The 22,971-nt window shown below is 55.5% G+C and overlaps 1 long non-coding RNA gene across 1 annotated transcript in view; it reads right to left on the bottom strand.

Moving 5' to 3' along the window:
• The window catches only part of LOC103346281 (sodium- and chloride-dependent GABA transporter 1), a 166,546-nt gene that overhangs the window by 35,388 nt on the left and 108,187 nt on the right, over positions 1-22,971 (bottom strand). The window contains exons 7-9 of the long non-coding RNA XR_016223617.1: positions 19,658-19,879; positions 493-575; positions 43-126 (exon numbers count right to left, since the gene is read on the bottom strand). This is a non-coding gene — a long non-coding RNA (sodium- and chloride-dependent GABA transporter 1). The remainder of the gene's footprint in view (positions 1-42; positions 127-492; positions 576-19,657; positions 19,880-22,971) is intronic.

Raw genomic sequence — 22,971 nt, 5'->3', positions numbered from 1 at the left:
TATGCCTCTGAGACAGTGAGGGTACGCGGAGTCCAGGGTTACCTGAGTCCTGCCCATCACCCTTGGTTCAGCCAGAACAGCTCCACCTTTGCCAGCTCGGTGCCTGCTCCTGATGGCTTGAGCCGCCTGTGTAGATGAAGAGAGAGAAGCTCAGAGTCACTGCTCAAAGGTGTCCAAGGGCCTCCCGGCTTGCTCCTTTTCTGGCCGGAGTGGCTCCCCTCCCCCACCTTCCTTCGGCTTCAAGGGCTGGAGATGGAGTTGAACACCTTGCACAGCCGCGAGGCCGGGGCTCTCTGTCGTCAGCGGCACTGGGTCCCCCTTCCCCTGTCCTCGGGGTTTCATTCACCCGGGTGTTTACAGGATGGCTGCCAGCGCTCCCCACACACATCCTTCTCCCGTCACAGGATGAGGTCAAAGGCATTGATGCAGTGTTGACTGAGCCTGAGTCATACGCACCCCATCTCCTCAGATCCTAGGGTGGAACCAACCCACCTGCATCTCACGTCGGGTCCAAGCTCAGCCCTCTGTGTAGATGAACTCACTTACTGCACACAGGGTTCACAGGTGGCCCGTCCCTGTGGGAACAGAGGCTCAGGGAAGTGGGAGTGTTCTCTGGGCCCTGCAGGTGGGGCTCAGATGCACACATCCTTAACCACGCTGTCCACCACCCTCCATGTGCACATTGAGGGGCTTTACCAGATCAGGGAAAACTGCTCTGTGTCCAAACACGGTGGAATGACATGGAACTTGACCTAGCAGAGGCTTGCAACCAGATCTGAACCCTAGGATGTTCCAGAAGATGTGCCACGGCTAGCATCCATACCTCGGTGTTGGAGGGGTCTCGTTTGGGGCTCTTTTGGGAGCATTCCTGGGGCGGGGAAGGGGGAGTCACGTTCAGCCCATGTGTTCCAGAGGTGCGGGAAGGGGAGGCGACCCATAGGAAGGGGCTTCAGGAGGTTCATGGGCAGTGACATTAAGACCACGTGCATTTCCCATGTGCACACCAGGAGGCGGGCAAGCCAGCTGCCCGGGTTGGGGGACAACTGGAGTGCCAACCCCAGGGGCTGACTCCGGGAGAGCAGCAGTTCATGCTAGGACTTCCTGGTCTGGTGTCAGTGGGCAGGCCAGACCGGCCCGGGGCGACTGTCCCCCAGGGCCGAGGTGTGGGAGCAGGCACTGGAGCAGCGCGAGCCCGCGCTGTTTTCCTTATTTGCCATCCGCAGAGCAGCTAATCCCAGGACCATTCTTGATGAGAAAACGCGGACTCGGCGTTTTCATCCCAGGCGGAAGCTGTTGACTTCCTAGAATAGATCCGGGAGAGGGAAGCCCAGTGGGAAGTGCGTCTGTGGAAACGATGGGCAATCAGGGCCAGGCGCGGGGCCAGCGGTGAGGTCCTTTCTGGCTCTGCCTGACAAGGGGGCAGGCGGCACCAGGACGGGAACTGAAATCCCACTGGAGAGAAAACCGCCAGCCTGGTTCTCGGCGTTTGGGCCCCAGGCTGATGGCGGCTGGGGAGATACTCACAGGTACAGGAAGAGGGGACCACCTGTCCCCTCCCTTCCTCTCCCACCCGCTCCTCCTGCCTCTGTGGACTTTTCTCCCTCCCTCCCCTCTTCAGAATGCTCAGCTGGTCAGGGGTCCCCCTGTGGGAACGCTCACAGTCCTTAGGGCAGCAATTCTCTCATCCTCACTCCCCAGCGGGAACAGTGTGCTGTGTATGTGAGTGTGCACAGATGGGCAGCCAGGCTCCCTGCTGTCTGTGTGTGCGGATGGCCCCACAGTCCTGGGTCCTTGTGCCCCCTGCTCGTCCCACTCAGCAGCTCCTCAGAGAAGCCCCTGCTCTGTCACGGCACGCCCCGACCCACGCCTTCTTCCAAACTGCGTGTGGTGCGCGTGTGCCATGGGGAGGCTTTGAGGCACTCAGGGGCTTCCAACTCTTTTTTTAAAAAAATCCTTCTATCATCTATCTATGCCTGTCTATCTATGTATCTGTCTATCTATCTATATCTATCTAGTTACTTAGCCTACTTGAAAGACAGGAAGGGAGACAGAGACAGAGAGAGATCCATCATCTAACCACAAGTTCACTCCCCCAAAACAAGCAAAAGCCAGGACTGGGCCAAGCCAAAGCCAGGAGCCTGGAACTCAACCCAAGTCTCCCATGTGGGTGGCAGGTACCCCATTACTTGAGCCATCACCTGCGCCCCACTGGGATGCTCATTAGCAGGAACTTGGCTTAGAAGCAGAGCAGCCAGGACTGGACCAGATATTCCCATATAGGATGTTGGCATCCCAGGCAGCCCACTGCCCAGACACCCATGTTCTCCCTCTCTCTCCCCTGGCCCCCCGGCCCCCACCAGTGTCCTCTGTGCTGTGTTCCAAAGCCACATGTCCCAGAGGAGACCTCTGCATGCACTCCTGGCTGCTCATGGAGACCGAGAGAGGCTGTGAGTGTCCCAGAGGCTGCACGCCCTGTCTTGGGGCTGGGGCAGTGGGTTCTAGGCCAGCTCCCCTGCAGAGACCAGAGGGAGGCAAAGGCCAGGCTTCTCCTGTGGTCCTCGTCGTTCCCAGGTGGGTGAGCCACAGGCACTTCCCAGGGAACCACCCTGCGTGCTTGGCGGGAGGTGTGGGACCTGCACGGACACCCACTGCCCCAGTCCTGCTGAACTGAGAGGGGGGCAGATGGCAGGGCCCGTTCCCACTGGACCCAATGGCCACCTGCTTTGTACTTCAAGAGGCACCAAGCCAGGGCTGGCAAGGACCAGGCGTGAGTGTGGCTGGTCCCATTAGCTGCATGCGGCCAGGTGGGGAGGTGAGTGGAGGAGAGGCTGGGGGGAATACTGCCGTCTAACCGACCTCACTGAGCTGGGTGCCGTGGACCTTCTGTGTGCTCCTGCGAGGCTTGGCCCTGCTCAGGACCAGCTCTCAACGCTGAGATCCCACGCACAAGGTGAGGACAGAACAGCTACGAATACACGCTACGGGTGGACATCGTGCCCTAGACGCGCAGACGCTCCTGCGTGAGCCCATCCGATGGCAGGAGCCAGCGCTGGCTGTGGTCACCACAGCTTTGAAGCCACTCTGCATGGAGACAGCGCTGCAGGGACTTCCATGGCAGCCATGAGGTGACGGGAAAACACACGTGACCTCTGTTGGCTGCAGGCTGACAGGTGACAGCGGTTCACTGCTTGGGGAGAAAATGAATGGGACTCAAGACACAGTCAGGCCCGGTGCCGTGGCTCACTAGGCTAATCCTCCGCCTTGCGGCGCCGAAACACCAGGTTCTAGTCCCGGTCGGAGCGCTGGATTCTGTCCCGGCTGCCCCTCTTCCAGGCCAGCTCTCTGCTGTGGCCAGGGAGTGCAGTGGAGGATGGCCCAAGTGCTTGGGCCCTGCACCCCATGGGAGACAAGGATAAGCACCTGGCTCCTGCCTTCGGATCAGCATGGTGTGCCGGCCGCAGTGTGCTGGCCACAGCGTCCATTGGAAAGTGAACAAAAGGCAAAGAAAGAACTTTCTCTCTGTCTCTCTCTCACACTGTCCACTCTGCCTGTCAAAAAATTAAAAAAATAAATAAAAAATTAAAAAAAGGACACAGTCAGAGGAAGGGGTGGCCCTGGCTGGCCACAGGGGACAGGTGCACTGGAAAGGGAGAGAGGACATTCCTTAGCACTGGCCCAGCAGCGGGGGCATCACCTGGGGACAGCACCGAGCCCAGGCACCTGCAGGGACAGCCTGGGACAACCCCTCAGGCAGCGGCAAGTGTGGGTGCAGGAGACAGAGCAGGGTGGGTGAGGCACCTGGGGCTGCCACGCCTATCTGGGTGGGGCCTGTGGGAGGAGGGGGCGGAGCCGCTGGAGCAGGAATTGTGACTGCAGCCTGGAGGAAGGCGTAGCTCGAGGTACAGGGACACCCGTGTTTCTGTGGGATTTTGTACTTTAGAAGTGACCCAGGTTTCTTAGGACCCCCAAGTTCCAGGTGAGGAGGCTGAGGGCACAGAGACGGATTTGCTGTAGGTCACACAGCTTTGAACGTCCCTGTTGACACAGACTCTGTCTAGCAAGTCCAGGCTGAGGAGAGACCGTGGGGGCCCCGGGTGCTCATGGAGCCCTAGGACCTGGCTCTGGTGGCAGCGGCTGGAGGCTGGTGGGTGATGGAGCACAGTGTGGGCTCCACAGGGAGTGCGTGGGCCTGGGAGGTATGAGGAGGCTGCGATGACCCAGGGAGGAGCAGGGACACTGGGAAGAGCGCCGACTGTCTACCTGGGGGCCACGTGGACTTCCGAGGTGTCCAGTGCCAGGGCTGCTCTGACTACTGTGGTACACATAGGTGCCTGCCCCATGGGGAGTCCCAAACCCAGTCGATGAGGCACCAGTCCCATGAGGCCAAACCACAGGGTGACATTGACCCTGGGGAGGGTGCTGCTGTGAGGTGGGCACGAGCCACAGGCCTGGCCAGTCCGGGGTGAGCCTGGGACTTCCACTGCTCACAGCTGTGTCGTCCTCGCGACAGGAGGGCCTGAACCCAGTGAAGCTGAAACAGGGATACATGTGGTCAGGGCAAGCGTGAAACCTGGGTGTGATGGGTCTCAATACAACCACTAGAGCTCCTGGATCCAGCTGTGCCTGAAGTCCTAGTGGCACTTCTCCCTTTCATGGCCCAATAAGCCCTTTTGCCCTAGGGGAGGCTGAGCCTGAAGCCAGCTGGGACAGGGATTCTGGTGCTTGGCGATCTCAGGTGTCCTGGTTAATACCATGGCCAGGTCACCTAGATAGGGGTAGCCCAGTTCTGCCTACCACCACTGGGACGGAGCCACACCACGTACTGTCCATGGCTGCTTTGGCCCAGGGGGCAGAGACCACGAGGCCCACAAACCTACACGCTGACTATATGGCCTCTTACAAGTCTCTCGTCCCTGACCCGGATTATTGTCTCCTGCCTCAGTGAGGCAGAAACTGGGTTCCCTACGTCGGGCACAGCCAGGTCGGGAGCCTGGACGCTGCACCCGCCCCACGCAGTGGGCAGTTCTGGGCCTGCACGGAGTCCCTCTCTGTCTCCCCACTGTGCTCCAGGGAGACACAGGAGCTGGGGAAGCAGAAACCTACAAACCACAGAGGCTCACGGCCCAGCCCAGCCAGCCGTGGCTGCTGGTGTCCCAGACCCTAAAACCCGAGGGCGCTGTCCTGACTGTGGCCTGGGACCACAGGAAGGCCTGGCAGCCAAAATGCTTTCTCCGGCCGCTGAGTGAGACAGGGATCTCAGAGACCTGGGGGATGGGCAGTCACGTCTGGAGCAGGTGGCCTGGAGCTCTGCATGATGGGAAACACACAGGAAGCCCCATGCGACCTTGTAGAGTCCCTCTGGGCCCCCCTACCCCCACCCCCCTGCACCCTGTAGCCATGTGGGCGTGTCCTGCCAATCCCAGCCCCTTCCTGCCCCAGGCCTCTGCACTTGCTGCTCCCCACCCCTCCGTGGAGCTGGCATGGCTGCTTCCTTCACATCGGTCAGCAAAGAAGATGGGGTGGCCCTGGACTCCCTGCTCTGCCTGCCCCAGCACCCACATGCCTCAGGCCAGGGTCTTCCAGGCTGTTTGCCAAGAGGGCTTCCTGGAGGAGGTGACCTCTCTAACAGGGCTGGACAGGGAAGCCTCAGCCCAAGGATTAGGTGGCTATAAGTGCCCGGTGCATGTTGGGCACCCTTGTGAACCTCAGTTTACTTATCTGTCAAAGGCAGCAGCAGAAAACAGTTCCACGTGGGGTGTGTGGAGGCTGAGCAGCAGCTGGGGCAGTCTCAGCACTGGTCAGGGACCGGCCCATTCTGGTTGGAGGCCCCTGCAGGGCCAGGTGCATAGCCTGGGAGGGGGTGCTGCTGGAGACCCCCAAATCCTCTCTGGAAGAGAGGGGCATGAACTCAGAAACAGGCTGTTCTCCCCTCCCCTGCTCCGGGGCTCCTGGCCCTCAGGGAGCCTGGCAGCCCCCCCTGCCCCCACCCCCAACTCTGGAGCTGGTGGCTGAGCATGGGAGCTGATTGTCACCCGACCCCCACTGCCCTGCCGCCATTCCTTCGCAAGGCAGCAGTGCCAGGTGCAGCCGGGAAGGTGGCAGATGGCCACAAATGAGCAGCGAATGAGCTGCTAAACCATCAGCTGGGAAATCGAGCATCTCAGCTCCCAGGGGCCAGGGCCGTGCAAGGAGTGATGCTGGGGGGAGGGGGCTGTGCGAGTGTGCGGCGTTCAGCGTACGTCAGGCAGCCCCGGCAGCGCTCTGGCCAGGTGACACACACACACACGCAATCGCCCCCCATGCTCCCCAGCACATGCATGCCTGTATCCATGCATTCACCCCCAGGCTCTCAACAAGCCCGCACTCACTGTGGCACAGACAGAAACAGCAGCCTGCTGTGTCCCCACCCAGGGGGCCGGGCTCCCCCGTGGCTGGGGCACCGTCCTTATGCACACAGCCCCATGCCAGGGGCCCCCTGCGTGCCCCCCGCATAGGTACAAGCAGCCATCTGAGTGGCTTCTAAGGTGCGCAGAATCCTGCTGGGTGGTGCGGGCTGCTTTCTGGAGACTTGCACTTCCTGTTCTGCGGGAGTGAGGTGGGCCAGGGCTCAAAGCTGCCCATGGGACAAGTCGGCAACTGTGCGTCCTCAGGGCAAGGGCCTTGCGTGTCTATCTGCTGCTTGCTATGGTGGGCAGGTGCGCCCAGGTAGAGGCAGCCCTGTTCCTGTGGGTCTCTGGGGTGCAGCCGGCAGGGGGCAGGGTGCTGGATGTCAGCCAAGTTCACTGGCGGATGCTCAGGACAACACCTCCACCCCTTGAGCTGCTGAGGCTGTGGCCAGGGCTCCTGTAGCTGCCCTACACCAGAGCTCACACTCCACACACTAGTATTCACACTGGGCACATAAGAGCTGACCTACAGACTCACCCCCAGTGTGCACACATGCTCTGGGCACACACGCACCATGGCCTCTGGCACTGGGTGCACACGCAGGCACCCATACTCCCCAGGGAAGGCACAGGGACCCTGCCCCTGACACAGGATCCCCATTGGTGGATCATCAGAGGGGACTGTGGTGACAATGAAGGCCGAAGGACAGGGACACAGAGGACAAGGGGGCTCCCTGGGGGCCAGCAGTGGGAAGCCTGGCTGGTGACTCTCCCTGTCTGCCCTCTCTGTGGACAGGAAGGAAGGACTCTGAATCCACACCAGGTGGCCGGTCACACGATGAGCAGCCCGTGGCAACCGAGTGCAGAGTGAGGCCCGCCTTCCCACGTGTCCACCCTGGGATCTTTGCGCCAACGTCCCCTTGCACACATGTGTGCAGCTCCAGGCCGTGGAGCCCAGGGCCCCCACAGGCACACCTGACAGGAGGGACAAAGGTGCTCCTGGGAGGGGGCGGCGTGGGGGTCCTGAGCAGCGAGTGGGTACACTCTGGGAACTTGGGAGGACGTCCTTGGCATGGCCACCTGAATCAAGTCCCAACTCCCGGCTCTGGGACCTTGGGTAAAAGGCTTAACCTGACTGGACCTCGGTGTCCTCGTCTGCGAGATGGGTATAATAATGAGAACCATCACTGAGTTGTCGCGAGGATGAAATGACAAGATGCTCAGAGCTGGCCCCAGGCAGGACCAGTCTGTGCCTTTCTTCTGGATGGCTTACTCCCGCTGCCCCTTCCTCCAGGAAGCCTTCCTTGATCTTCTCTTCTTCCAAGCTCACAGAGCACTTGGCACCTGACAGAAACACCTGTTCCCATCCTAGCATTTATGAGTTTGTTGCACATTTTATCAAGCGCTGCTCTGAGCTGGCCGGGAGCCCAGGGGCTGCTGTAGAGCTGTCCGCCCAGATAAGAGCCCTTCTCTCCATCCTCCCTTCAGCCTGTGCACTGACTGACACACGGGGGAGGCCCAGGGGCCGGGAGGCCCAGAGCCCACCCGCTCCTCCCCTCCCCAGGCTCTGTCTCTGAGCTTTAAATAGCGTGTGGGGCCTAGAGAGGCGGAGCATTAACGAGCCACTGAGTCAGAGCCAGTTTTCCAGCGCGCTGTGTTTCTGATGAATTAATCATTTGTGACAGCTCCAAATGCTGATTCCACGCTCTCCTGGCGAGCTGGAGGTGCCCACGGGCTGTGCTGGCCCCACCACCCTGTTGGCATGTCCACTGCCCTCCCCCGTGCACTCCTGGCCTTTCTTACAGGGATCCAGCCCTTCCCATCATGCCTTTCCCTTCCCCCAAGCCACGCCCACTGCATCTGAATCCTTTAGCCTCAGCCAGAGCCTTGGCCTCCCTGGCCCTGCCCTCTGATGGGAGGGAGCTGCCCCTCTCTCTCGGGAAAGAGCAGAGGGGCACCAGCCCTCACAGCTGCTCTCCCTGCCATCTATGTGGCTGCACCTCTGTGACACCTGGGGACGATGCCTCCAGGGGATATGCAAGCTGGGTGGGGGCTGAGCAGAACTGATTCAGCAGCACAGCACGGGGTGCTTTGCAGAGACAGTGGGCAGGTGGGAACGGAGGACCCGTGGGCGCTCTGCCTGCTCCTGCTCCTGCCCCTTGGCCCCCCAGCCAGTCCCCTGGCCACACTGTGACCTTGTGACCTTCAGGCTCACCACCGGGTCAGGCTGTTCCCTGCACCCCGAGGGCCCTGGCATCCCTTCTCGGCTTGCACAACTTCTAAACTCACTCTGAAGAGGTTGCTGGGAGAATGTGTGACAGTGCTCAGCGTCTGTGGTGGGTGTTGTCCCCAGCCTGGCCAGAGCTCCTGGGGAGCAGGGACCTTGTCTTTGCTCACTGTCAGCCACAGGCTCAGGTCCAGACCCTGGGGACACTGGGCTACTTGGGGAGAGCTGGTGAAGTTACCCCTATGGTCAAAAGCCTCTGGCATAAGCTGGCACCGTGGCTCACTAGGATAATCCTCCACCTAGCGGCGCCGGCACACCGGGTTCTAGTCCCAGTCGGGGCGCCGGATTCTGTCCCGGTTGCTCCTCTTCCAGGCCAGCTCTCTGCTGTGGCCAGGGAGTGCAGTGGAGGATGGCCCAAGTCCTTGGACCCTGCACCCCATGGGAGACCAGGATAAGTACCTGGCAGCGCACCAGCCGCGGCGGCCATTGGAGGGTAAACCAACGGCAAAGGAAGACCTTTCTCTCTGTCTCTCTCTCTCACTGTCCACTCTGCCTGTCAAAAAAATAAATAAATAAAAAAAGCCTCTGGCAGACCAGGCAGGTACTTTAGGGGTGACCCTAGGGCAGAAGGTGTCTGAGTGCTCACAGGGCCCCGCCTGGACCTGTTCATGGCATCGCTGAGTGGGGAGACCAGGGTCCTTGGAGCTAAGCCAGGCCTGGACCCCGGACCCCAAGGGAGTTCTGGGGTCAGACAGGAGCAGCCCAGGCTCCTTCACCCACAGCCATCCCTCTCCCAGGTGTCAGGGACCTCAGGCTGCCCCGCACTGACCCTGTTGGGCACAGACTGCTGCACACAGCCCTGGCCAGCCTGGGGACACTCAGCCCTGACCACTGCGTGGGCACACAGGCATGGCCGATGCACACAGGGACGCACAGTTCAGCTCTGTGATTTCTCTGCTGACAGAGCCCAAGAACAGCAGCAGTCGGATGACCTCCACCAGGCTCAGGCCTCTGACACCATGTCATGGTTCCCTACCAGCACGCACACACGGAACAAAACAGGATGCAAGTCCAGTCATCACAGTGTTTGCCAATGGACTGCAAGACAGAATTTCACCACCAACAACTTAGAAGGAATTCCGTTGAAATCCCTGTTCTCTTAGTAGCCAATGTGTGAGCACTGTTTGCTGTTTGGAGAGGAGGCACAGGATATACAAACACCCCTGGACTGCCTTCCACCAGCCAGCTCGCTCTCCAGCACCCCTGGCCCCTACTCAAATAAAGCTTTGCACCTCCTCTTCTCGCCACCACATCTGCTCTCACAAACAAATGCTCCTCATCTCCTGGACACCAACTTGGACTCGGCTCATGGGGCCCAGGGCAGGTGACAAAAACTCTCTGAGCCTCCCTGTCCAGCTCTGCAAGGTAAGCCCGTAGCTAGCACCTGCCACGCAGGACCCTTGTGGGGTCCAGGGAGACGCTGACCGGAAGCGTGGGCAGGGCCACTGGCTCTCTCCTGGGCTGCCCGGCTTCCATGCCTTCTGCCTCCCTTCACCTCCTCAGTTTGCAATTGAAAGAGGGAGAGGGAAGGAGAGGACTGGAGAGAGGAAGAGAGGGAGGGAGGGAGACAGGGAAGGAGGGAAAGAGGGAGGGAGGGAGGTGGAGGGAGAGGGAGAGGGAGCAGCAGACAAAGGAGCAGGTGCCAGAGCCAGGGCGGGAGAGGGAGCAGACACTTAATCCACAGGAACAAATGCTCTGGCCTTGTGGGAGCTCACAGGCACCTGCAGGCCAGGGCCTGGGGCCCGCCTCACCTCCAAGGGGTGCTGTTTGTCCAGTGCCTGCTCTCTTTTCTGCGAGGTCAGCTGTTGGGAGCCTGTTGTGGCCTGGGGTGGGGGCAGCAGCCCAGGGGGCTGAAGGAGGATCAGAGGGGCTGGCTGGGGACCCCCTCAGAGGGAAAACAGCGCCACCTGCTCTGATCCTCTCCTGGTGGCTGCGATTACAGCGGCTCCCTGGGGCTGTGCAGCAGCAGAGCAGGCCCGGCTGCCTGCCCGCTGGGCCCCCGCTCCACACTGCCGGCTTCTCCTCCTCCTCCTGCCTCTCTCTCTACTGAAGGGAGCGGTCAAGATGAACTCATGAAAAGGTCTGAGGATGCTCGCTCACTCATTCATTCATTCCTCACTCATCCATTCATCCCCGCCTTACTTGATTCTCTTTTCTGAAAGATGTATCTATTCACGTGAGAGGCAGAGGGAGAGACAGGCTCCATCCGTGTCTCTCTCAAGGGGAGCAGGGACCCAAGTACATGAGCCATCACCTGCTGCCTGCCAGGTGCATTAGCAGGGAGCTGGGTTCAAAGCTCAGGGCAGCCGAGACTCAGAGCAGGCACTCTGATATGGGACAAGGGGGTGCCATGCGGCGGCTTAGCCTGCTGTGCCACAACACCCACGCCCCGGTCTCCCCTTCCCTGGTGGCCAGAGTGATTCTGCAGTGGAGAGCGAGGCTCTGTCTGGCCCCATCCCTGAGCCCACCTTGTCTCAGTGGCACCAGCCCTCCACGTACTTGTGCTTGGGGCACAAAACCGGCATGGAGCCATGTGGACCTTCCTGCCTCAGCCCCTTCAGGTCTGGGCTTAGAAGCTGTTGCCTCGGGGAACCTGCTCTGAGGGGAGGCACCCTCCACAGACAGCTGGCTGCCTGCATCCCCCCGGGCTGGAGGCCAGAAGCTGGGGAGCAGTTCAGGCTCCACATCTCACTCCCAAAGCCAGAGGCCCCCAGCTAGAGCTCTCTCTGGTTGTCTGAACTTCTCCAGGAGAACTGTCAGCCAAGGAGCAGTGTGTGTGTGTGTGTGTAAACATGCATGGGTGCACATGGACATGTGTGTGTACATGTGTGTGTACGCATGTGCACATGCACATATGTGTGTGTGCATGTGCAGGCAGGCCTGTGGCAGTCTAGGATACCAGTTAAAAGCAACTGGCCATTAGAGCCAGGAAACCAAGGGTGGGAGTATGGCTTTGCACAGCACTGGCCACGCACAGGGGCTTTACTGTCACCTGCAGGCTTTTGCCCCCCTTCCCACCCAGCCATGGGAGAGGGCATCAGGGCAGGGCGTCCTGGTGGGAAGCAAGAGGTGCCCATGTCTGAGACAGCAGCTGTTTTGACAGGTGCACAGAGGGCACCAAAAGTGGTGAGGCATCAGTGCAGCAACCCTGGGCAGAAACCCAGGTCAGGAGTCGTCACCCGAGCAGGGGACAGTGGCTGGGGCTCTGGGCAAGGGCGAGAAGACTGTGGCTTCCCCGGAGGACTCTTGCATGACCCAGCCCAGAGGGAGCTGGCGGGGGGGCACCCTTGGCCTTCAGTGCCCACTCTTCTCCTGCCAGGCCTCCCACTGGCTGAACCCCATAGGACACAGAGGACAAGGGCTCCTGTAGGTGTGGCCCTCCCTGGACAGGGGAGAGCTGGAGCCACCGGGCCCCAGGAGAGGGCGGACCTGGAAGGGGGAACAGAGGTCCTCGGCAGGGAGGGAGTGCTGCTGTGGTTCCCACACCCAGTGCATGACGGAGGTGCCAGGCCTCTTGTTCAAAGGTGACCAAGGATGCCAGGGCAGTGACAGAAGGGCTGCAAACCAAGCGGACAGAGCAGGTGCAGTGGGCTTATGCCAGGCCTAGGCTTCAGGAGCTGTCCAAGGTGCCAACACCACTCTGTGCTCACTGGGCCCTGTGCGCCCAGGGCTGCTGAGCCATCAGCTGCCACCCCGGCTGTCCCTGGGTATGCTGAGCACCAGGGCATGTGTTTCTGGAGTGTTCTTGTCTGGGGTCTGAGAGGGGACAAGCTGAGCACACGAATGAGCATCAGGGAACCTGGCAACCAAAAGCAGGGCTGCCATCGCCTCACTTCACCCTCACCTAGCGGCATGACCAATCACCTTGGCCATATCACCTCTGCTTTGCGGAGCACTTCCTGTGGGCCAGGGGAACTGCTGCACGGTCCCTCTGCCAGGCAAGGGCTGGCACCTCCCTGACAGCCCAGGAAATGGGGGCCAGAGTGAGGCTGCCTGCCATGGGCACCACCTGTCAAGACTGCTGTGTGCACAGGGCAAGCTGAACATGCTGGCATGAATGCCCATGGAGGCGCCCTGGGCCACTGCCAGGTAACTGTTGGATGGGAACCAGTCCACTTGTGGATGGGGGCAGCTCTAAGGTGTACCCGGGCTCCCAGGACCCCCTGGGCTCCCCATCCTGCTGCCCACAGGGGCCTTGGCTCAGTAACCCCACCTCCTTGCATTCCTACCCTCATGGTTCCTCCCACACTGTCAGCATTGGTCAGCACGGCCAACAGAGCAGGGCTGAGGTGGCTGGTGGGGTGTTACTACTGAGGTTATGTTACAGAAGACACCGTAGCTGCTGTTGGGAAGTCTCTCCCTCCCTGGCCCCACAACACAGGGAGCCCTCCAGGGAGGTCCACATGGTGAGGGACCAAAGCCAAGGTGAGCTGGGGAGGAGATTCCCCTGGTCTCAGTTGAGCCTCATGAGAGACCCTTAGCCAGGACCACCCAGCCAAGCTCCCTACAGATCTCCTGTCTTCAGAAGCTTCAAATTAGAAAATTATGTGCTCCTGGTCTTGAGTTGCTACATTTAGGGATCATTTGTTTACAGGAGACAATGAATACAAAGTCACTTTTTTTTTGACAGGCAGAGTGGACAGTGAGAGAGAGAGAGACAGAGAGAAAGGTCTTCCTTTACCGTTGCTTCACCCTCCAATGGCTGCTGCAGCCAGAGCGCTGCGGCCGGCGCACTGTGCTGATCCGAAGCCAGGAGCCAGGTGCTTCTCCTGGTCTCCCATGAGGGTGCAGGGCCCAAGGACTTGGGCCATCCTCCACTGCACTCCCTGGCCACAGCAGAGAGCTGGCCTGGAAGAAGGAAGCCCACATTCAGACACTTGGGCAACACCTGAAAAACAGCAGGATTTGAACCCAGAGCCCAGGAGCCGCTCCAGCCTGCAGGGGCCTCAGTGGCAGGGACTGGGTCTTGGCTGCCACCCAGCCTTGGTGCTGAGGCCAGGGCCCTCCACACATCAGATGCTGACTACCCATCCCTCTCCTTCTCTCGTGCTCTGTGGTTCATCGCAAATAAGTCTCCAGTGTTACTCGGAGGCTTAAGGACATGAACCCTGGATGTGGGCTTCATGCATTTAAATCCTTGCTCTGCAAGTTGCTAGCAGGGGGATCCTCAATCAATTATTTAACCTCAGTTTCTCCTTCTAAACAATGGTGCCAATAAGAGTGGGGGTGTGGGGAGTCTTGGAACGCTGCCAGTGAACAGCAAGGGCTGCTTCCCTCTCCCCAGCCTCCTGAACTCACCAGAAGCAGACACTGCCACCAGCTGTGATTCTGGGCCACCTAACAAATGAGTTCTGCTGTGCCCGGTGCCCTGAAGGTCCCCCATCCCGGTGCATGGAACTGAGGACAAGCTCTCATCCTGCCCTGACAGCCAGAGAAGAAAACCTCTTTGGCAGTAGGGACAGGTGGGCGCATTGGAGGGGGGAGTATGCTCTGCAAACTTCAATAAAAATTTTTTTGGCTGAGAACACACGCTGGCTGCCTTCCCAGCAGGTGTTCCTTAAACACACATCAAAGGGTAGCTGGAAAGCTGCCAAGATGAACAGGCGAACAGTCGCTGCCGGAAGACAGGGGTGCATCGTGCATAAACTGACATCTCCTGGGTGCACCCACACCGTGCCTCTCCCACCTTCTCCGTCTTCCTTTTGACCTGGGGACCCCAGCCCCTGGCTGAGTGGCTGACTCTGCCAGAGACCCAGAACGCACCTTCAGGCAATGCACCCCAACACTGGGAGAGGAACATGGCCCTTTTACTCCCAATTATGCTAATTAACTAGATTTTTTTTAAGTAGACAATTACTCCTTTCAGTTTGACACTTTCTAACTCCATTAGCCGTCCCAGCTGACAGCATCACAGTGCTGATGAGTTACTCAGAGTCGCTTGGAGAAAGACAGACCTGGCCCTGCCCCCCCCCCCCCGAATGACCTTGCACAGGTCCATGTGCCTGCCCCTCCACACAGAGTGACCTTGCACAGGTCCGTGCACCTGCCCCTCCACACAGAGTGACCTTGCATGTGTCCATGTGCTGCCCCCTCCACACAGAGTGACCTTGCACAGGTCCCCGTGCTGCCCCTCCACACAGAGTGACCTTGCACAGGTCCATGTGCCTGCCCCTGCACACAGGGAGGGCTTCTAGATACGACTCAGGTTGACAGCTGGGGTGACTGGGTTCTGTCCCCTTGGTGGCACCGATATGCCCTGGTTCTGAGGTGGAAGATAGCCTTCCTGGGGGCTTCTTCCTCACGTGGGGGCTGCCATCACTCACGGTGCATGCCCCATGCGTGTGTGTCGGGTGCCCAGGTGTATGAGCTGGGATGTGTGAGCTCACAGGTGCACAGCTGTGGGGCAGGCGGGCTCTCGCACCCTCCGAGCCTCTCCTAGACCAGAGAAGTGTGCAGTTCTGAGTGTGGAGCAACTGCTGAAGGCGCCTGCACTCCTCCCTGTGGGTCCTTCATAAGCCAGGAGTAAGATTGAACGCACCTGGTAAGGGCAGGGCGGCAGCTTCTCCCTGAAGAACCGCCTTGTGGGTGGACGGGAGACAGAGGCTGGGGAAGACAAGGCGTGAGCATGTACTGTGTGTGCACGTGCACAGCACATGTACATTTTCTGGGAACTTTGCATTTTAAATCCCGCCTTCCTGTTTGGAAAATCTTTGCAGGATGCTCTCTCCAACACCACCGTCCTCCCCTGAACCCACCAGGCACACAGCTCTGTGCGCCTTCCAGACCCAGTCCCCCAGCCCCTCCTCTCCCCCCATCAGCTTCAGGTGGCTGGGGGCCCAGGCACAGTGAAGCACACACAGGGGCTCTAAGCTGTAGCACCTCCTCCCTGGGCAGGTGAGCAGCCTAAGGCCTGGCATGGGAGGGCAGCCCCAGCCTGCAGTCAGCCAGCAACTGACTCCGCCTCCCGGTTCTGGGTTCCATGTCTGCACCACCACCACCCTGCCGTCTTTCAGGGGATCCAGCAGGCACGGGGCTGTGGGGTTCCATGCCTGCACCACCACCACTCTGCCGTCTTTCAGGGGATCAGCAGGCACGGGGCTGTGGGGTTCTATGTCTGCACCACCACCACTCTGCCGTCTTTCAGGGGATCAGCAGGCACGGGGCTGTGGGGTTCCATGCCTGCCCCACCACCACCCTGCAGTCTTTCAGGGGATCCAGCAGGCACAGGGCTGTGGGGTTCCATGCCTGCACCACTACCACCCTGCCGTCTTTCAGGGGATCCAGCAGGCATGGGGTTATGTCTGTTCACTCCTTCACTTTGATTCACTTGTTCGTCTGTTCATGCAGTAACACTGAGCACCAGCTCCAGGTCCTTCACCAAAGCACCAAGTGTGCGCTCTGGGTGAATGGAGCCACCTAAGCCACAACCCTGTCTGCAGGGGCTCCCACCCACTGGGCAGACTACAGGAGCCCAGCGGCAGGGCCAGGTGGGTGCTGGGAGGAGGAGGCGAGAGAGGGAGGCTCAGTGCATGGGCCCTGGCTGCATTCCCCTCACACAAGGGGGGAGGCAGAGGTGGAGGAGGGTGGTGGAAGGGAGACAGAGAGGGTGAGCAGGATGCAGACTGGGACCTCACAGCCAGCGCACCCCGCTGTGGCCAGGTGGTGCCGACTCCTTCCCGCTCTTGCTGGGACCTGTCCTCCCACCAGCCACCACCTTTCCCTCTTGCCACAGGATGAAGCTGTTCAGGGCAAACACCTGCCCAGGAATGCAGAGACCCTGGGAATGGCTGAGTAGGAACCGAGGCAGGTGTTCTGGGGCTGGGGCTTCCATGTGCAGGGGATGCAGGGAGAATCTGTGGTGCCTGCCCCTATGCCCCCACTTCACTTTCAGGGGCAGGGCTTGTGTCACCAAAGCCAGCCTGCCTGTGTACAGCTACGCAGGACAACCCAGAGCTAAGCCTCAGGGTTGACTGACTCACATCTCAATCCCAACATCTCTCCCAGGGCTTTCGTCTCTGCTTCAGTGAAGCGAGGGTTGGAGCAGACAAGAAAACGTTCAGCCATGTCTGCCCTGGGCTTGGTGGAGTGATAAGCACTCTGTAAAATTTACATGAAAAAAGCAAAGGATTTAGAATATCCAACACCAGATTGAAAGGGCAGGATAGGGTTGGAGGACTTAATGTTTCTGAATAGATCTTACTGGAAGAATTGTAATCAAGACTCAATACTGGCCGGCGCCGTGGCTCAATAGGCTAATCCTCCGCCTTGTGGCGCAGGTACACCGGGTTCTAGTCCCAGTCGGGGCGCCGGATTCTGTCCCAGTTGCCCCTCTTCCAGGCCAGCTCTCTGCTGTGGCCAGGGAGTGCAGTGGAGGATGGCCCAAGTGCTTGGGCCCTGCACCCCATGGGAGACCAGGATAAGTACCTTGCTCCTGGCTTCGGATCAGCGCAATGTGCTGGCCGCAGCGTGCTGGCTGCGGCAGCCATTGGAGAGTGAACCAACGGCAAAAAGGAAGACCTTTCTCTCTGTCTCTCTCTCTCACTGTCCACTCTGCCTGTCAAAAAAAAAAAAAAGACTCAATACTGTGGGGCCAGCCTTTTGGCACAGCGCTGGCAACCTAGGATTCCCCTATCATTTTGCCAGCTTGAGTTTCAGCTGCTCTGCTTCCAATTCCATCTCCCACCAACGTTCCTGGGAAGGCAGGAGAAGATGACCTGAGTACTTGGGCCTCTACCACCCATGTGAAAGATCTGAGTGGAGTTTCAGGCTCCTGGCTGTGGGCTGGCCCAATCCAGGCTGCTGTAACCATCTGGGGAATGAACCAGCATACGAAAGATCTCTCTGTGTCCCCAATCTCTCTCTGTCATGCTACCTTTCAAATAAATAAATCTTAAAAAAGACTGCAATACCAGCCGGCGCTGCGGCTCACTAGGCTAATCCTCCGCCTAGCGGTGCAGGCACACCGGGTTCTAGTCCCGGTCGGGGCGCCGGATTCTGTCCCGGTTGCCCCTCTTCCAGGCCAGCTCTCTGCTGTGGCCAGGGAAGTGCAGTGGAGGATGGCCCAAGTGCTTGGGCCCTGCACCCCATGGGAGACCAGGAGAAGTACCTGGCTCCTGCCTTTGGATCAGCGCAGTGTGCCAGCCACAGCGCGCCGGCCGTGGCGGCCATTGGAGGGTGAACCTATGGCAAAGAAGACCTTTCTCTCTGTCTCTCTCACTGTCCACTCTGCCTGTCAATAAATAAATAAATAAATAAAATGCTCTGCATGATTCTGTACTGGATGCTTAAATGTGGAAGAAATTGCTGCAAAGACAAATATTAGTCAATTGATGAAATGTCAGTGTAAATTCTGGATTAGGAAGCCATTTTATCAGAGTGGGTGTTTGTGGCACAATGGGTTAAGCCACCACTTGGAATGCAGACATTTCATATTGGAGTCCTGGCTTCAAGTCCCACTTCTGTTTCCAACCATTTCTTGCAAATGTATGTTCTGGGAGGCAGCAGAGGACGGCCCAAGTGCTTGGGTTCCTGCTACTCACACAGAATTGGATGGAGTTCCTGGCTCTTGGCTTCAACCTGGCTCAGTCCAGGCTGTTGCAGACACAACAGATGAAAGATCTTTCTATCACTTTGCCTTCCAAATAAGTAAATAAAATTAGAACAAGAATACCATTTTATCAATGTTAAATTTCTTTTTAAAAATATTTATTTACTTATTTGAATGCCAGAGTTCCACAGAGACAGAGAGATGGAGAGAGACAGAGACAGAGACAAAGAGAGATCTTCCATGCACCGGTTAACTCACCAGAGAGCCACACAGCCAGGGCCAGGCTAGACCAAAGCTGGGGGATTCTTGCAGGCTCCCATGTTGGTACAGAGGCCCAAGCCCTTGGACCATCTTCTGCTGCTTTTCCCAGGCCATTAGCAGGGAGCTGGACTGGAAGTGGTGCAGCCGAGATTCAAACTGGCACCCATATGGGATGCCATTGTCATAGTTGGTGACTTTACAATGTTGGCCCCAATGTTAAATTTCTGATTTTGATCCATGTCCTGAGGTTTTATAAAAGAGTGTTCTTTTTCACAGGAAATATGAGTATATCCTAAAATGTTGAAGGCATGGTATCCCCGATTCACTTTAAAATATTCATAAAATATAACATATGTGGGGAGGTAATACATAAAATGCAAATATAAACAATTGATGAATCCAAACAAAATCCATGCTATGATTTATGCGTATCCCCTAAAATTCACATGTTCGATATTTAATCTCCAATTTTATATGTTAGAATTGGCACTTTAGGAAGGTGTTTGAGATTAATGAGATCAGGAGCGTGAGGCTCCATGATGGCATTAGTAGCCCTGTCACCATGGAATGCTCTCTGCCATGTCACCATGCCATAAGAAGGCCCCCACCAGATGCCAGTGCCAATCTCTGGGGTACCCCAGTATTTATTTGAAAGGCAGAGTTACAGAGAGGCAGAGGCAGAGAGAGAGAGAGAGAGAGAGAAAGGTCTTCCATCCACTGGTTCATTCCCCAGTTGGCCACAATGGCCAGAGCTGGGCTGATCTGAAACCAGGAGCCAGGAGCTTCTTCAGGGTCTCCCATGTGGGTGCAGGGCCCAAGGACTTGGGCCATCTTCCACTGCTTTCCCAGGCCATAGCAGAGAGCTGGATCAGAAGTGGAGCAGCCGGGACTTGAACTGGCACCCCATATGGGATGCCAGCACTGCAGGCGGCAGCTTTACCTGCTATGCCACAGTGCAGCCCTGAGAAGCAAATATTTCAAATAAATTATCCAGTCTCAGATATTCTGTTATATGAGTAAAAATGAATTAAGACAGCATTGGGGGGAGTTTCTCATACTATTGTAGCTTTGCTGTAAGGCTGAAAATACATCAAATTGAATTGTTAGAAAAATCAATGGGGCAGAGGATTCTGGGAAGACAGCAGAGTAGGAAGAACAAGAGAAATCTCTGCCTACCTACACATCATTTATACTGGAAGAATCTGATGGATCTGTTTTGGCACTCAGGAGTCTCCTGCAGCAGGTTTGGATGGTGAGCTGTGGATAGTTTCAGTCTTAGCATGGTAGCAGCTGCCCATGCTTCACAGTCAGTCCCATGGCAAGCAACTGCACTGCGTTCCTGAAGTAGCTTGCACACACTTGACAGGAGCAGGTAGATGGGGGAAGATGAAGCAAGCCCTGGAGAAGGGAGATCATCTGAGTTCCAGAGTTACTACATCATTTAACCCAGCACAAATCATGATGCATCAAAGAAGCAGGAAAATATGGTCCCTTAATATACATAGATAGATAGATACATAGATATATAGTATTAATATAAAAACAAAATATATATAATAATTTATATATATTTATAACAGCAATTTACACACACATGTACACACACATACATAAAGCAAATAGAAACAGACCCTAAAAAAGATCTAGTGCCAGACATACTAGACAAAGACTTTTAAATAACTGTCTTAAAGATATTCTGAGAACTAAAGGAATATGCAGAGAAAATCAAGCAAATGATATGTGAACAAAAATACCAATATCAATAAACAGGCTGGCGCCACAGCTCACTGGGCTAATCCTCCACCTGCGGCACCGGCAAACCGGGTTCTAGTCCCGGTCGGGACGCCAGATTCTGTCCCGGTTGCCCCTCTTCCAGGCCAGCTCTCTGCTGTGGCCAGGGAGTGCAGTGGAGGATGGCCCAAGTGCTTGGGCCCTGCACCCCATGGGAGACCAGCAGAAGCACCTGGCTCCTGCCATCGGATCAGCACAGTGCATCGGCCGCGGCACGCCAGCGGCGGCGGCCACTGGAGGGTAAACCAATGGCAAAAGGAAGACCTTTCTCTCTGTCTCTCTCACTGTCCACTCTGCCTGTCAAAAAAAAAAAAATTTTAAAAGGAGTCCCATAGGGTAAGAAATGAAGATCTCAGGAAAGGCACATAGATGGCACTTATCAAAGCTAATGCTATTATAACAATGGTTCACAACTCCATCTTTTGTTTTCTACATAATTTAAGAGACTACTAAATTTAGAAGAATTATTAATTTACATTTTTAGGCACCTAATGTATAAACATGTGCTTTTTGTATTGTGATGCTACCAGTTTGATATTTTTTTCTCATGATTGCTTGGGCTATTCTGAGTCTTTTGTGATTCCAAATGAATTTTAGGATTTTTTATTCTGATTCTGTAAAGAATTTCAGTGGTACTTTGATAGAGATTGCATGGAATCTGCAGATTCCTTTACGTAGGATAGTTATTTTAATGATACTGAGTCTCCTAATTCATGAGCAAAGAGTAGCATTCCATTTTTTGTGTCCTTGATGATTTATTTCATCAATGTGTTTTCTGACAGGCAGAGTGGACAGTGAGAGAGAGAGACAGAGAGAAAGATCTTCCTTTGCTGTTGGTTCACCCTCCAATGGCCGCTGCGGGTGGCGCACCGCGCTGATCTGATGGCAGGAGCCAGGTGCTTCTCCTGGTCTCCCATGGGGTGCAGGGCCCAAGGACTTGGGCCATCCTCCACTGCACTCCCGGGCCACAGCAGAGAGCTGGACTGGAAGAGGAGCAACCGGGACAGAATCCGGCGCCCCTCATCAACGTTTGTAACAATTGTAGAGATTTTTATCTTCTTTGATTAAATTTATTCCTAAGTATTTGATTTTTTGTGTGTAGCTATAGTGAAAGGGATTCGTTCATGATTTCTCTTTCTTTGAGTTCATCATTAGTATATAAAAATGCTACTGATTTTTGTATATTTATTTTGTAATCTACAACTTTCTGGACTGGTTTATCAGTTCTAGCAGCTTCTTGGTGGAATGTTTAGGTTTTTGCCATGTACAACATCATGAAATCTGTAAACTTGAATGTTTTTATTTCTTCCTTTCCAATTTTGATGTCCTTTATTTCTTTCTCCTCCATAACTGCTCTTGCTAATACTTCCAGTACTATACTGAAAAAGAGTTGTGAAAATGAACATTCTTGTCTTGTTCCAAATCTGAGGGGAAATGCTTTCAGCTTTTCCTCAATCAGTATGATATAGTAATTAAAGCATCTTGGTACTGGCATAAAAAGTGACACATAAATCAATGGAACAGAATAGAGAGCCCAACAATTAAAGTACGTATATATGACCAAATGATTTTTGATAAAAGTGGCCAGACTATACACTGGAAAAAAGATGATCTCTTCAAAAATTGTGCTGGCAAAACTGAATGTATATATGTGGAAGAATTAAATTAGATCCATATTTCTCATTGTATACAAAAGTCAACTCAAGATGAATCAAAGACCTACATTTAAGACCTGAGCCTATGAAATTGCTGGAAGAAAATGCAGTTGAAAGTGCTACAAGACATTGATGTAGATTATGACTTCTTGTATGAGACTCCCAAAGCATAGGCAAAAACAAAAAATGAAAAAAAAAAAACAAAAGAAAACCTAGAAAAAAGGGATTATATCAAACTCAGAAGCTTCTGCATAGAAAAGTAAACAGTGAGTAGCGTGAAAAGACATCCAATAGAATAGGAAAAATATTTGCAAGTTACCTATCAGACAAAAGATTAATATCTAGAATACATCAGCAGCTCAAAAAATTCAGAAACAGCAGCAACAACAAAAAAGTAATAATTCAGTTAAGAAATGGGCAAGAGACTTCAGTACAGAGTTCTCAAAAGAAGAAATACAATTGGCCAACAAATATTTGAAAAAAAATTCAACATCACTAGCTTTTAGGGAAATGCAAATGCAAACTGCAAGATATACCTAATCTCTGTCAGTATGGCTATTATCCAAGAGACATAGAGACAAAGGATTGTGAGGATGTGGAGAAGGGGGAACTCATACGCTACTGGTGGGAATATAAATTAGTGCAGGCACTGTGGAAAACAACATGGAGATTTCTCTAAAAGCTAGAAATAGCCTTGCCATATGATCCAGCACTTGACTACAAGGTATATACCCGAAAATGTGAACATGTTGTATCAAAGAGATATCTGCACCATCGTGTTTATAGCAGCACTATTCACAATAGGCAAAATATGGAATCAACCAAGGAACACATCACCAGATGAATGGATAAAGAAAGTGTACATATGATGATGGAATATTATTCAGCCAGAAAACAGAATGAAATTCTGCCATTGGCATCAAAATGGATGCAACTGGAAGACACTATGTAGAGTGAAATAAGCCTGACCCAGAAAGACAAGTACCACATGTTCTCTCACATTCCTCCGTATGTGTTTGCTTGATCTAATTAAATGACAGAGAT

The sequence above is a fragment of the Oryctolagus cuniculus genome, chromosome 17 (assembly GCF_051225735.1).
Source record: "Oryctolagus cuniculus isolate XC-2025 breed Fujian yellow rabbit chromosome 17, ASM5122573v1, whole genome shotgun sequence".
Lineage (NCBI taxonomy): Eukaryota > Metazoa > Chordata > Mammalia > Lagomorpha > Leporidae > Oryctolagus > Oryctolagus cuniculus.
The sequence above is the reverse complement of the archived record's forward strand: the minus strand, read 5'-3'. Positions and strand labels throughout refer to the sequence as shown.